Raw genomic sequence first — 12,832 nt, 5'->3', positions numbered from 1 at the left:
TTCAATTGGAGTGTCATATTAATGTTGTAAATGCCCTATTATATTGCCATATAGAGACATAACTAGAGTGTTCCAAACAACTTCAATTGGAGTGTTGTATTACGATTGTTATGGCATATTATCTTGCCATCTAGAGACACTAATTGGAGTGTCGTATTAATGTTGTGAATGCCCTATTATATTGCCATATAGAGACATTAGTAGAGTGTTCCAAACAGCTTCAATTGGAGTGTTGTATTACGATTGTTATGGCATATTATCTTGCCATCCAGAGACACTAATAGAGTGCTCCAAACACCTTCAATTGGAGTGTTGTATTAGGGTTATAAATGCCATATTATCTTGCCATATAGAGACACTACTAGAGTGCTCCAAACACCTTCAATTGGAGAGTTGTATTAGGGTTGTTATGGCATATTATCTTGCGATCTGGAGACATTACTAGAATGCCCCAAACACCTTCAATTGCAGTGTTGTATTAGGGTTGTAAATGCCCTATTATCTTGCCATCTGCAAACACTATTAGGGTTGTAAATGCTCAATTATCTTGCCATCTTGACACACACTTAGAGCGCTCCAAACACCATCAATTGGGGGTTGTTGTAAATGCCCTATTATCTTGCCATCTAGACATACAACTAGAGTACTCAAAATGCCTTCAATTTGAGTGTTGTATTAGGGTTGTAAATCCCATATTATCTAGCCATCTAGAGACACTACTAGAGTGCTCCAAACACCTTCAATTGGAGTGTTGTATTAATGTTGTAAATGCCCTATTATATTGCCATATAGAGACATTATTAGAGTGTTCCAAACAACTTCTATTGGAGTGTTGTATTACGATTGTTATGGCATATTATCTTGCCATCTAGAGACAATAATAGAGTGCTCCAAACACCTTCAATTGGAGTGTTGTATTAGGTTGTAAATGCCCTATGATCTTGCCATACAGAGACACTACTAGAGTGCTCTAAACACCTTCAATTAGAGAGTTGTATTAAGGTTGTTATGGCATATTATCTTACGATCTGGAGACATTACTAGAGTGCCCCAAACACCTTCAATTGCAGTGTTGTATTAGGGTTGTAAATGCCCTATTATCTTGCCAACTGCAGACACTACTAGGGTTCTCTAAATACCTTCAATTGGAGTGTTATATTTGGGTTGTAAATGCCCTATTATCTTGCCATCTAGACACACACTTAGAGTGCTCCAAACACTATCAATGGGGGGGGAGGGGGGTGTATTAGGGTTGTAAATACCCTATTATCTTTCCATATAGAGACAATACTACATTGCTCAAAACACCTTCAATTGCAGTTTTTTATTGGGGTTGTAAATACCCTATTATCTTGCAATATAAAGACACTACTAGAGTTCTCCAAACACCCTCAATTGGAATGTTATATTATATTTTTTATGTCATATTATCTTTCCATTTGGGGACACTACTAGAGTGCTCCAAACACATTTAATTGGAGTGTTGTATTAGGGTTGTAAATGCCTCATTATTTTGTCATCTAGAGACACTACTTGAGTGCTCCAAATACCTTTACATGGAGTGTTGTATTAGGGTTGTAAGCGCCTTATTATCTTGCCATCTAGACACACAATTAAAGTGCTGCAAACACTTTCAATTGGAGTGTTGTATTAGGGTTGTAAATTCCATATTATAGAGCTATTTGGAGACACTACTAGAGTGCACCGAACACCTTCAATTGGAGTATAGTATTAGGTGGTTATTGCATATTATCATGTCATGTGGAGACACTACTAGAGTACTCCAAACACATTCAATTGGAGTGTTGCATTAGGTATGTAAATTTCCTATTATCTTGCTACAAAGAGACACTACTAGGGTGCTCCAAAAACCTTCAATTGAATGTTGTATTAGGGTTGTCAATCCCAATTATCTTGCTATCTGGAGACACTACTAGAGTGGTCCGAATACCATCAATTGGAGTGTTGTATTAGGGTTGTAAATACCCTATTATATTGCCATTGGGACACACTACTACAGTGCTCCATAGACCTTCAATTAGAGTTTTCTATTAGGGTTGTAAATGCCATTTTATCTTGCCATATAGAGACAATACTAGAATGCTCCAAACACGTCCAGTTGGAGTGTTGAATTAATATTGTAAATGCCCTATGATATTGCCATATAGAGACATTACTAGAGAATTCCAAACAATTTCAATTGGAGTGTTGTATTACGATTGTTATGGCATATTATCTTGCCATCTAAAGACACTACAAGAGTGCTCCAAACACCTTCAATTGGAGTGTTGTATTAGAGTTGTAAATGCCATATTATCTTGCCATATACAGACACTACTAGAGTGCTCCAAACAACTTAAATTGGAGAGTTGTGTTACGGTTGTTGTGCCCTATTATCTTGCCATCTGCAGACACTACTAGAGTGCTCCAAATACCTTCAATTGGAGTGTTGTATTTGGGTTGTAAATGCTCATTTATCTTGCCATCTGGACACACACTCAGAGCGCTCCAATTGGGGGGTTGTTTTAGGGTTGTAAATTCCATATTATAGAGCCATTTGGAGACACTACTAGAGTGCACTAAACACCATCAATTGGAGTGTTGTATTATCTTGCCTTCCGGACACACAACTAGAGTGCTGCAAACACCTTCAATTGGAGTGTTGTATTAGGGTTGTAAATTCCATATTATAGGGTCATTTGGAGACACTACTAGAGTGCACCAAACATCTTCAATTGGAGTGTTGTATTAGGGTGGTTATTGCATATTATCATGTCATGTGGAGACACTACTAGAGTGCTCCAAACACATTCAATTGGAGTGTTGCATTAGGGATGTAAAATGTCCTATTATCTTGCCACAAAGAGACACTACTAGAGTGATCCAAAAACCTTCAATTGGAGTATTGTATTAGGGTTGTCAATGGCCAATTATCTTGTCATCTGGAGACACTACTAGAGTACTCCAAATACCATCCATTGGAGAGTTGTATTAGGGTTGTAAATGCCCTATTATCTTGCCAGACACACAACTAGAGTGCTCCAAAAACCTTCAATTTGAGTGTTGTATTAGGGTTCTAAATGTCATATTATCTAGCCATCTGGAGACACTACTACAGTGCTCCAAACACCTTCAATTGGAGTGTTGTATTTGGGTTACAACTACCCTCTTCTTAGGTCATATAGGGACACTACTAGAGTGCTGCAAATACCTTCTATTAGAGTGTCGTATTAAGGTTGCAAATGCCCTATTATTTTTCCATATAGAGACACTACTAGAGTGCTCCAAACACCATCAATTGGAGTGTTGTATTACGATTGTTATGGCATATTATCTTGCCATCTGGAGACACTACTAGAGTACTCCAAACACCTTCAATTGGAGTGTTGTATTAGGGTTGTAAATATCCTATTATCTTGCCAAAGAGAGAAACTACTAGAGTGCTCAAAATACCTTGAATTGGAGTGTTGTATTAGGGTTGTAAATGCCCTATTATCTTGCCATCTGGACACACAATTAGGATGCTCAAAACACCTTCAATTGGAGTGTTGTATTTGGGTTGTAAATGTCATTATCTAGCCATCTAGAGACACTACTAGAGTGCACTAAACACATTCAATTGGATTGTTGCATTAGGGATATATATGCCAAATTATCTTGCCAAATAGAGACTCTAATAGAGTACTCCAAACATGTTCAATTGGAGTGTTGTATTAGAATTGTAGATGCTTTATTATCTTGCCATATGGACACAATACTGGAGTGCACCAAACACCTTCAGTGGAAGTGTTGTATTATGTTTGTTATGGCATATTATCTTGCCATATGGAGACACTACTCGCGTGTTGTAAACACCATCAATTGGAGTGTGTATTTGGGTTGTAAATGCCCAATTAACTTGCCATCTGGACACACTAGTATAGTGCTCCAAACATTTTCAATTAGTGTGTTTTATTAGGGCTGTAAATGCCCTATAATCTTTCCATCTAGAGGCAAAACTATAGTGTTCCAAACACCTTCAATTGGAGTGTTGTATTAGGGTTGTTAATGCTTTATTATTTGGTCATATAGAGACACCACTAGAGTGCACCAAACAACTTTAATTGGAGTGTTTTATTTAGGTAAAAAGTACCCTCTTATCAGGTCATATAGAGACACTACTATAGTGCTCCAAATACCGTCAATTCAAGTGTGGTATTAGAGTTGTAAATGTCATATTATCTTGCCATCTGGAGACACTACTAGAGTGATCAAAACACCTTCAATTGGAGTGTTTTATTAGAGTTGCAAATGCCCTATTATATTGCCATCTGGAGACACTACTAGAATGCTCCAAATACCTTCAATTAGAGTGTTGTCTTAAGGTTGTAAATGCCCTATTATCTTGCCAGCTAGACAAACAACTAGAGTGTTCCAAACACCTTCAATTGGAGTGTTGTATTAGGGTTGTAAATGTCATATTATCTTGTCATCTGGAGACACTACTAGAGTGCTCCAAACACCTTCAATTGGAGTGTTGTATTAGGGTTACAACTACCCTCTTCTCAAGCCATATAGAGACACTACTAGAGTGCTGCAAATACATTCAATTGGAGTGTTGTATAGGGGTTGTAAATGCCCTATTATCATGCCATCTGGAGACACTTCTAGAGTTGTTGTAAACACCATCAATCGGAGTGTTCTAGAGTGCTCCAAACACCACTAGAGTGCTCCAAACACCTTCAATTGGAGTGTTGTATTGGGATTGTAAAGGCCCTATTATCTTGCCATCGGGACACACTACTACAGTGCTACAAAGACCTTCAATTGGAGTGTTCTATTAGTGTTGTAAATGCCCTTTTATCTTGCCATATAGAGACAATACTAGAGTGCTTCAAACACCTTCAATTGGAGTGTCATATTGGGATTGAAAAGGCCCTATTATCTTGCCATCGGGACACACTACTACAGTGCTACAAAGACCTTCAATTGGAGTGTTCTATTAGGGTTGTAAATGCCCTTTTATCTTTCCATATAGAGACAATACGAGAGTACTATTAACACCTTCAATTGGAGTGTTGTATTAGGATTGTAAATGCCCTATTATCTTGCCATATAGAGACACTATTAGAGTGCTTCAAACACCTTCAATTGGAGAGTTGTATTAGGGTTGTAAATGCACTATTATCTTTCCATCTGGAGACACTACTAGAGTGCTCAAAACACCTTCAATTGGAGTGTTCTATTAGGATTGTAATTACCCTGTTATCTTGCAACACTCCAATTAGTAGATGGCAAGATAATATGCCATAGCAATCGTAATACAACACTCCAATTGAAGTTGTTTGGAACACTCTAGTTATGTCTCTATATGGCAGTATAATAGGGCATTTACAACACTTCAATTGGAGTGTCGTACTAATGTTGTAAATGCCCTATTATATTGCCATATAAAGACACTACTAGAGTGCTCCAAACAGCTTCAATTGGAGTCTTGTATTACGATTGTTATGGCATATCATCTAGCCATCTGGAGATACTACTAGAGTACTCCAAAAACCTTCAATTGGAGTGTTGTATTAGGGTTGTAAAGGCCCTATTATGTTGCCATATAGAGACACTACTGGAGTGCTCCAAACATCTTCAATTGGAGTGTTGTATTAGGGTTGTAAATGCCCTATTATCTTGCCATCTGGAGATACAAATAGAGTGCTCCAAATACATTGAATTCAAGTGTTGTATTAGGGTTGTAAATGCCCTATTATCTTGCCATATGGACACACAACTAGGGTGCACGAAACACCTTCAATTGGTGTGTTGTATTCAGGTAGTAAATGTCATATCATCTAGCCATCTGGAGATACTACTAGAGTGCTCCAAACACCTTCAATTCGAGTGTTGTATTGGGGATGTAAATGCCATATTATCGTGCCATCTTGAGACACTTCTAGAGTGTTGTAAACACTATCAATTGGAGTGTTGTATTCGGGTAGTAAATGCCATATCATCTAGCCATCTGGAGATACTACTAGAGTGCTCCAAACACGTTCAATTGGAGTGTTGTATTAGGGTTGTAAAGGCCCTATTATGTTGCCATATAGAGACACTACTTGCGTGCTCCAAACACCTTCAATTCGAGTGTTATATTGGGGATGTAAATGCCCTATTATCGTGTCATCTTGAGACACTTCTAGAGTGTTGTAAACACTATCAATTGGAGTGTTGTATTAGGTTTGTAAATGCCTAATTATCTTTCCATCCGGGGACATTACTAGAGTGCTTCAAACACCTTCAATTGGAGTGTTGTATTAGGGTTGTAAAGACCCTATTATGTTGCCATATAGAGACACTACTGGAGTGCTCCAAACACCTTCAATTCGAGTGTTGTATTAGGGTTACAACTACCCTCTTCTCAGGCCATATAGGGACACAACTAGAGTGCTCCAAATACATTCAATTGGATTGTTGTATTGGAGTTGTAAATGCCCTATTATTGTGCCATCTTGAGACACTTCTAAAGTGTTGTGAACACCATCAATTGGAGTGTTGTATTAGGTTTGTAAATGCCTAATTATCTTTCCATCCGGAGACACTACTAGAGTGCTCCAAACACCTTCAACTGGAGTGTTGTATTAGGATTGTAAATGCCATATTATCTTGCCATAAGGACACACTACTACAGTGCTCCAAAGACCTTCAATTGCAGTGTTCTATTTGGGTGGTAAATGCCCTTTTATCTTGCCATATGAAGACAATAGTAGAGTGCTCCAAACACCTTCAATTGGAGTGTCGTATTAATGTTGTAAATGCCCTATTATATTGTCATATAGACACACTAGTAGAGTGCTCCAAACACCTTTAATTTGAATCTTGTATTACGATTATTACGGTATATTATCTTGCCATCTGGAGACGCTACTAGAGTGCCCCAAACACCATCAATTGGAGTGTTGTATTAGGGTTGTAAATGCCTTATTATCGCTCCATCTGGAGATCCTACTAGAGTGCTCCAAATACATTTAATTTTAAGTGTTGTATTAGGGTTGTAAATGTCCTATTATCTTGCCATCTGGAGACACTACTTAGCACATAGACATACCGCAAACATTATATCGGGTCTACTAGCGGTTAAATAAAGTAGGCTACCTATCATAGCTCAGTATTGAGTGATGTCCATCGATGTGCCATTTGGATCCGAGTCAAGATTAGCATTCGTAGCCATTGGAGTTTTGCTTGTATTGCTTTTGGTCATCCCAAACTTCTTGATCAACTCCTTCGCATACTTGGTTTGACTCACAAAGGTGCCATCCACGAGTTGCTTGATTTGGAGTCCCAAGAAGAAATTCAATTCACCCATCATGCTCATCTCAAATTCACTACTCATAAGAGAAGAAAATTCCTCGGCAAGTGCCGCATTAGGTGAACCAAAAATTATATCATCTACATAAATTTGCACCACCAAAAGTGATCCATCCCTTTTCTTGGTGAAAAGAGTTGTATCATTTTTGCCTCTAATGAATTCATTGTCAATTAGAAAGGAACTTAATCTACCATACCATGCCCTAGGGGCTTGTTTGAGTCCATAGAGTGCTTTGGTGAGTCTATACACATGGTTAGGAAATGTTGGATCGAGAAAGCCTAGAGGTTGATTAACACACACCTCCTCATCAATGAATCCATTCAAGAATGCACTTTTAACATCCATTTGAAATAATTTGAAATTCTTGTTTGAGGCATATGCTAAAAGCATTCTAATAGATTCAAGACGAGCTGCGGGTGCAAAAGTTTCTTCAAAGTCAACACCCTCTTGTTGTTTATACCCTTGAGCTACTAACCTAGTTTTGTTGCGAATTACATTTCCATCTTCATCCTTTTTATTTCTAAAGACCCATTTGGTTCCAATAATCATTCTATCATTTGGCTTAGGTACAAGTTCCCAAACTTTGTTCCTTTCAAATTGAGCAAGTTCTTCTTGCATGGCACAAATCCAATTAGGGTCTACATTTGCATCTTTGAAATTCTTGGGTTCGATATTAGATACAAATGCACAATGACCAATCATTTGATTTAATTCAGATCTTGTTTTAACCATTTCCCTAGGATCACCAATTACATTAGAAAGAGGATGAGAGGATACTTCCCTTAGGTCTTGGGAAATTTGGTACTCAATTCGTTGAGGTTCTCTTCGATTTGCATTCCATCAACTATTGGATCCGTCTCATTATTTGTTGCTTCCTCAATTCTTTGTTCCGTTTCAACACTTGTTGCATCTACTTCGGGTTGATTCTCAACCGTGTCGGATCTCGTCTCGACTTCATCTTGATTAACATTTCTCGACCTTTTGATTAACATTTTCATCAAACTTAACATGCACGGATTCAATTACAATTCTTTGAGATGGAATGTAAATTCTATAGGCTTTACTTGAATTTGAGTACCCTACAAACATTCCCTCAATTGATTTAGAATCAAATTTAGTCACTTTGGGAGATTCATCAAGAACAAAACATTTTGAACCAAATACCCTAAAATGAGATATCTTAGGCTTATACCCTTTCCATAGCTCATATGGTGTTTTATTCAATATGGTCCTTATTCTTACGCGATTTACCACGTAGCATGCTGTATTTACCGACTCGGCCCACAAGTGTTTAGGTAAGGAGTATTCGTTTAGCATGGTTCGGGCAAGCTCAACTAAGGTTCGATTCTTCCTCTCAACTACCCCATTTTGTTGAGGTGTGCGAGGAGACGAATACTCATGTTTGTATCCCCTTTTAGAGCAAAGTTGATCAAATTTTGCATTTTCAAATTCCCCCCCATGGTCACTTCTAATCCTAATGATTTTTTATCCCTTTTCATTTTCAACACGTTTGCAAAATTCAATGAAGTTGCTAATTGCTTCGTCCTTGTGTTGTAGGAACAAAACCCAAGTAAAGCGACTATAGTCATCTACAATTACATATGCATATTTCTTTTTGGCTAAACTTGGTACACTTATTGGTCCAAATAAGTCCATATGTAGTAATTGCAAAGGTTGATCGGTTGAAACCATACCCTTGGATTTAAAGCTACTTTTAGTTTGTTTACATTGAACACATGCCTCACATAGTCCTTCAAGTTCTAGTTTATGTGTTGGTAAACCACGCACAAGATCTAATTTCACTAATTTCCTAATGGTATCAATTGAAACATGACCTAATCTACGATGCCATAACCATGATCCATTAGATATGTCACTTAGACATGTTTCACCGGAATCAAAATGGGTAAATATAGATAATACACATTTTTCTTTCTTTTACCCGAATATATTAACGCATCATCCGAGGACCTAACTATATGACAAGCATTAGTATCAAATTTAGTATAATATCCCGAATCACATAGCTTACTTACACTAAGTAAGTTGTAATCTAATCCATCAACAAGATATACATTAGATATGGTCAAGTGTTGGTTACCAATTGAGCCTATACCAATAATAGAGCTCTTTCTTTTATTATTGCCGAAGGTAACCGTACCTCCATCATATGGTTCTAAGAATTTAAAATTAGATTTGTCACCGGTCATATAGTGTGAGCATCCACTATCTATGATCCAAGCACTTTCCTTTTGAGATGAAATCAAACACACCTACAAAGTATATATTAGTTATTATTGAGTTAGTAACTAACATATACCTTGTTTTTAATCTCCCCTTTATGTTTGGCAATTATAATACTTTTAGGGGAGATTAAGTGTGAACCTAAGCTAGTATAGCTTTAGGAACCCAAACAACACTATGTTTGTTGTTTACATTCCTAAATCTACATTCTAAGGAAGTGTGGCCAAGTTTGCAACAATAGTTGCACATTGTAGTTGATTGCTTTTGAGTAGTAGAACCTTGTTTGAAAATGAATTGGTACTTCACTTCATGCACATTACTCTTATGACCACCATGTGACCTATTTGCAACTTTAGATGCAACACTCTTGGTTTTGTTAGAATCAAATCTATTGTGATGTTGGAGAACATCTCTAGCTAAACCATTTATTTGAGTTTGGTTTTGTAAAGCAATTTTATTTTTGAATTCATAAAACCATCCATCGGGTCCTTTGAAATAAGTTTTGTTTGACTCTTTTGGATTAAAAGTGTTCCTATCACTATCTTTAAAAACATTTTTGTTCTTATAATTTCTTTTATTGTACTTGTACCTAAATGCATAATTTGGTGACTTTTGATCTTGTTTAGCATTTGAGGCACGAGATGACTTCAATTTTGATGATTCCTTGTTCAAGGGAGTTAAACACTTTTTAGTAAAAAATTGTTAAGTTGAATATTGTTCACAATTAAACTTTACTTTGGCATTTGGAATACTTGAAGTTTGAGAATGTTTCCCTTTTCCTTTAGGGCCTTGCATGTGATTAGATTTAAGTGAGGATTTACCCTTCTCAAATCCAAGACCAACTCTATCATTTTTATAATAGGATTGATCATGTATCAACTTGCTCACATTGTAGGGATCTAGACTAGTGACTTTTGAGAATTCACTAGGAGATCTCAACGCCCGAATTTCGGTCTCTCCAAGGTTTGAACTTTAACTTTTAAAATGCCTATTTCACCTAAGTGTGATGCTTTTAACTTTTTATTTTCAAGTTCTAACATGTCATTTTTAGCAATTAATTTTTGAATAATACCTTCCTTCTCAACCAAGGTTCTATTGGACTCATCAAGGAGTGATTTCAACCTAGATTCATTATCATCGTGCATTAGAATTTCATTTGTGAAAGTGCTCGCATCATTGGTTTCTAACCGATTGGTACACAAGTCATTATTAGTCTCATTTGTGATTATACAATTTTCAATGTCAATTTCACCACTATATTCTTCACCACCTTCATTTATAAATTCGAGTTTGGTCTCATAACCATCAAGACTAAGTGTTGAGTGTACCTCATTAGCAAAGTTTGTTGAGGTTTCGACTCCATCATCTCTCTCCTTAGCATTCCTTGATTTAGCAAGCTCCATGAGAAAGTTGATGGTTGTCTCATCGGTGATGTTCTTGCTTGCTATAATTGAGTTCATGTCAATTTTTGAGGGACTTTCATCTACACTTGTCATCAATGCAAGGTTGATCTCCTCTTCCTTCTCCGATTCCATATTGGATTGTTCCGTCTCACTATCCGAGAACAAGGCTTGCATAGCCTTGGCTTTCTTCTTTTTGTACCCATCGTACTTTTGTCTTGGTTTTCTATCTTGTTGTGTTTCACCATCTGTGTTCTTCAATTGTAGAAATAGCTTGAAACATGTTTGAATGGAATGCCCCTCTCTATGGCAAGCGAAACACATTACCCTTTTGTTTTTCTCTTCTGGTTCCTTGTTGTATTTTCTTTCAAAGTCAAGCATCCCTTGGAACATCTTGGATAAGAGAAGGGCATCCTTGGATGTTTCATGATCAATTTTGTTGATAAATTGATCATTTGAGAGACGGGTGTTTGAGGAGCTTCGAAAGTTACGGTTTTGTGCCTGAAAAGCTACGGTTTTGGATTTTGAGTTTTGCTTCAAATCACCGGATTGTTGAAGTTTTTCTTCAAAACTCCTAAAATGAGCATAGAGGTCATCCGGTGTGAATGTGCCGTGCGTGCCTTGGATTGCCTCTAGAGCACTCACCAACCCGGACCATCTATCCCTCATGAGCATCACCCTCAATAGCTTTCCTACAATTTTATTGTTAGAAAGCGGTTCTCCCAATTCGGTAAATTCATTTTGGATATGCATAAGTCTATTATACATATCATCAATGCTTTCACCATCTTCAACATTAAAGGTTTCAAATTTTGCTTCTAGACCTGTTATTTTGGTTCGTTTGATTTGGGTATTTCCTTCATACCGGTTTACAAGAGCATCCCACATTTCTTTTGCACTTGATGCACTACCAAAGAGTGAGGCTACCGATTCACTAACCAAATTGAATATGACATTGGTTGCTAGGTCATTGTCTTTCTTGGTTTGTTTGGAATCGACGGTCTCAATTTTGGTTTCGGTTGAACTATCGGTAGAGACGTTAGTGAATGTTGGTGTATAGCCATTTTCAACCACATACCACACCTTAAGGATGTTCAAGTAATTAATCATGGTCTTCTTCCAATGCATGAAATTTTTGGTAGTACCAAAAATTAGGGGTTCTTTCACGGATCTATAGGGTGTCATTTGTCAAGTTGATCTAATTCCCAATTAAGTGTGTCTTAATTCGAGTAACTTACTCTGATACCACTTGTAATTGTTATACTTAATGCACCTCTAATTGAACAAAAACTGAAAATAAATTACAATTGAAAGTAAATAGATGAGTTTAGAGAAATTTGACACGCGGGATGTTAACGGAGTTCGGCAAAACAAAGGCCTACGTCTCCGGGGCTTCGCAACCTTAAGTGGTGCGCCTTTCTATTACCCAATACGAAATGATTACAACTTGTGAACCGTTGAGCCCTTACACACCAAGTGGGAAGTCAAACGGCCAACTCAAAGAGATGAGAACAAGGTCTCTTAGTTCTAGCTACTCAAGAGAAACACTCAATAGATCACTCTAACCTAATCTAATTTGAGATTAGTGAAGTGTGTTTGAGGTTGTTTGAGGGATTTTGAAGTTTTGAGCTCTCACAACAATGGAGTAGGCTAAGCTCTCAGAAAATCGCTTTTTAGAAGATTAGGGTCGACTAAGATTAGTGGGAAAGAAACCCCATTGCTCTATTTATAGAGACAGCTCAAAACTGAGCAAATTGAGCTAAAACGTTACAACGTTTTAGCTTATAATGCGATTTTAGGTTTATACTTTTCTGACAGCTCAGCTAACTTATCAAAAACGTTACAACGT

The sequence above is a fragment of the Carex rostrata genome, chromosome 16 (assembly GCF_964058835.1).
Source record: "Carex rostrata chromosome 16, lpCarRost1.2, whole genome shotgun sequence".
In the NCBI taxonomy this organism is placed as follows: Eukaryota; Viridiplantae; Streptophyta; class Magnoliopsida; order Poales; family Cyperaceae; genus Carex; species Carex rostrata.
This window is presented reverse-complemented; position numbering follows the sequence as displayed.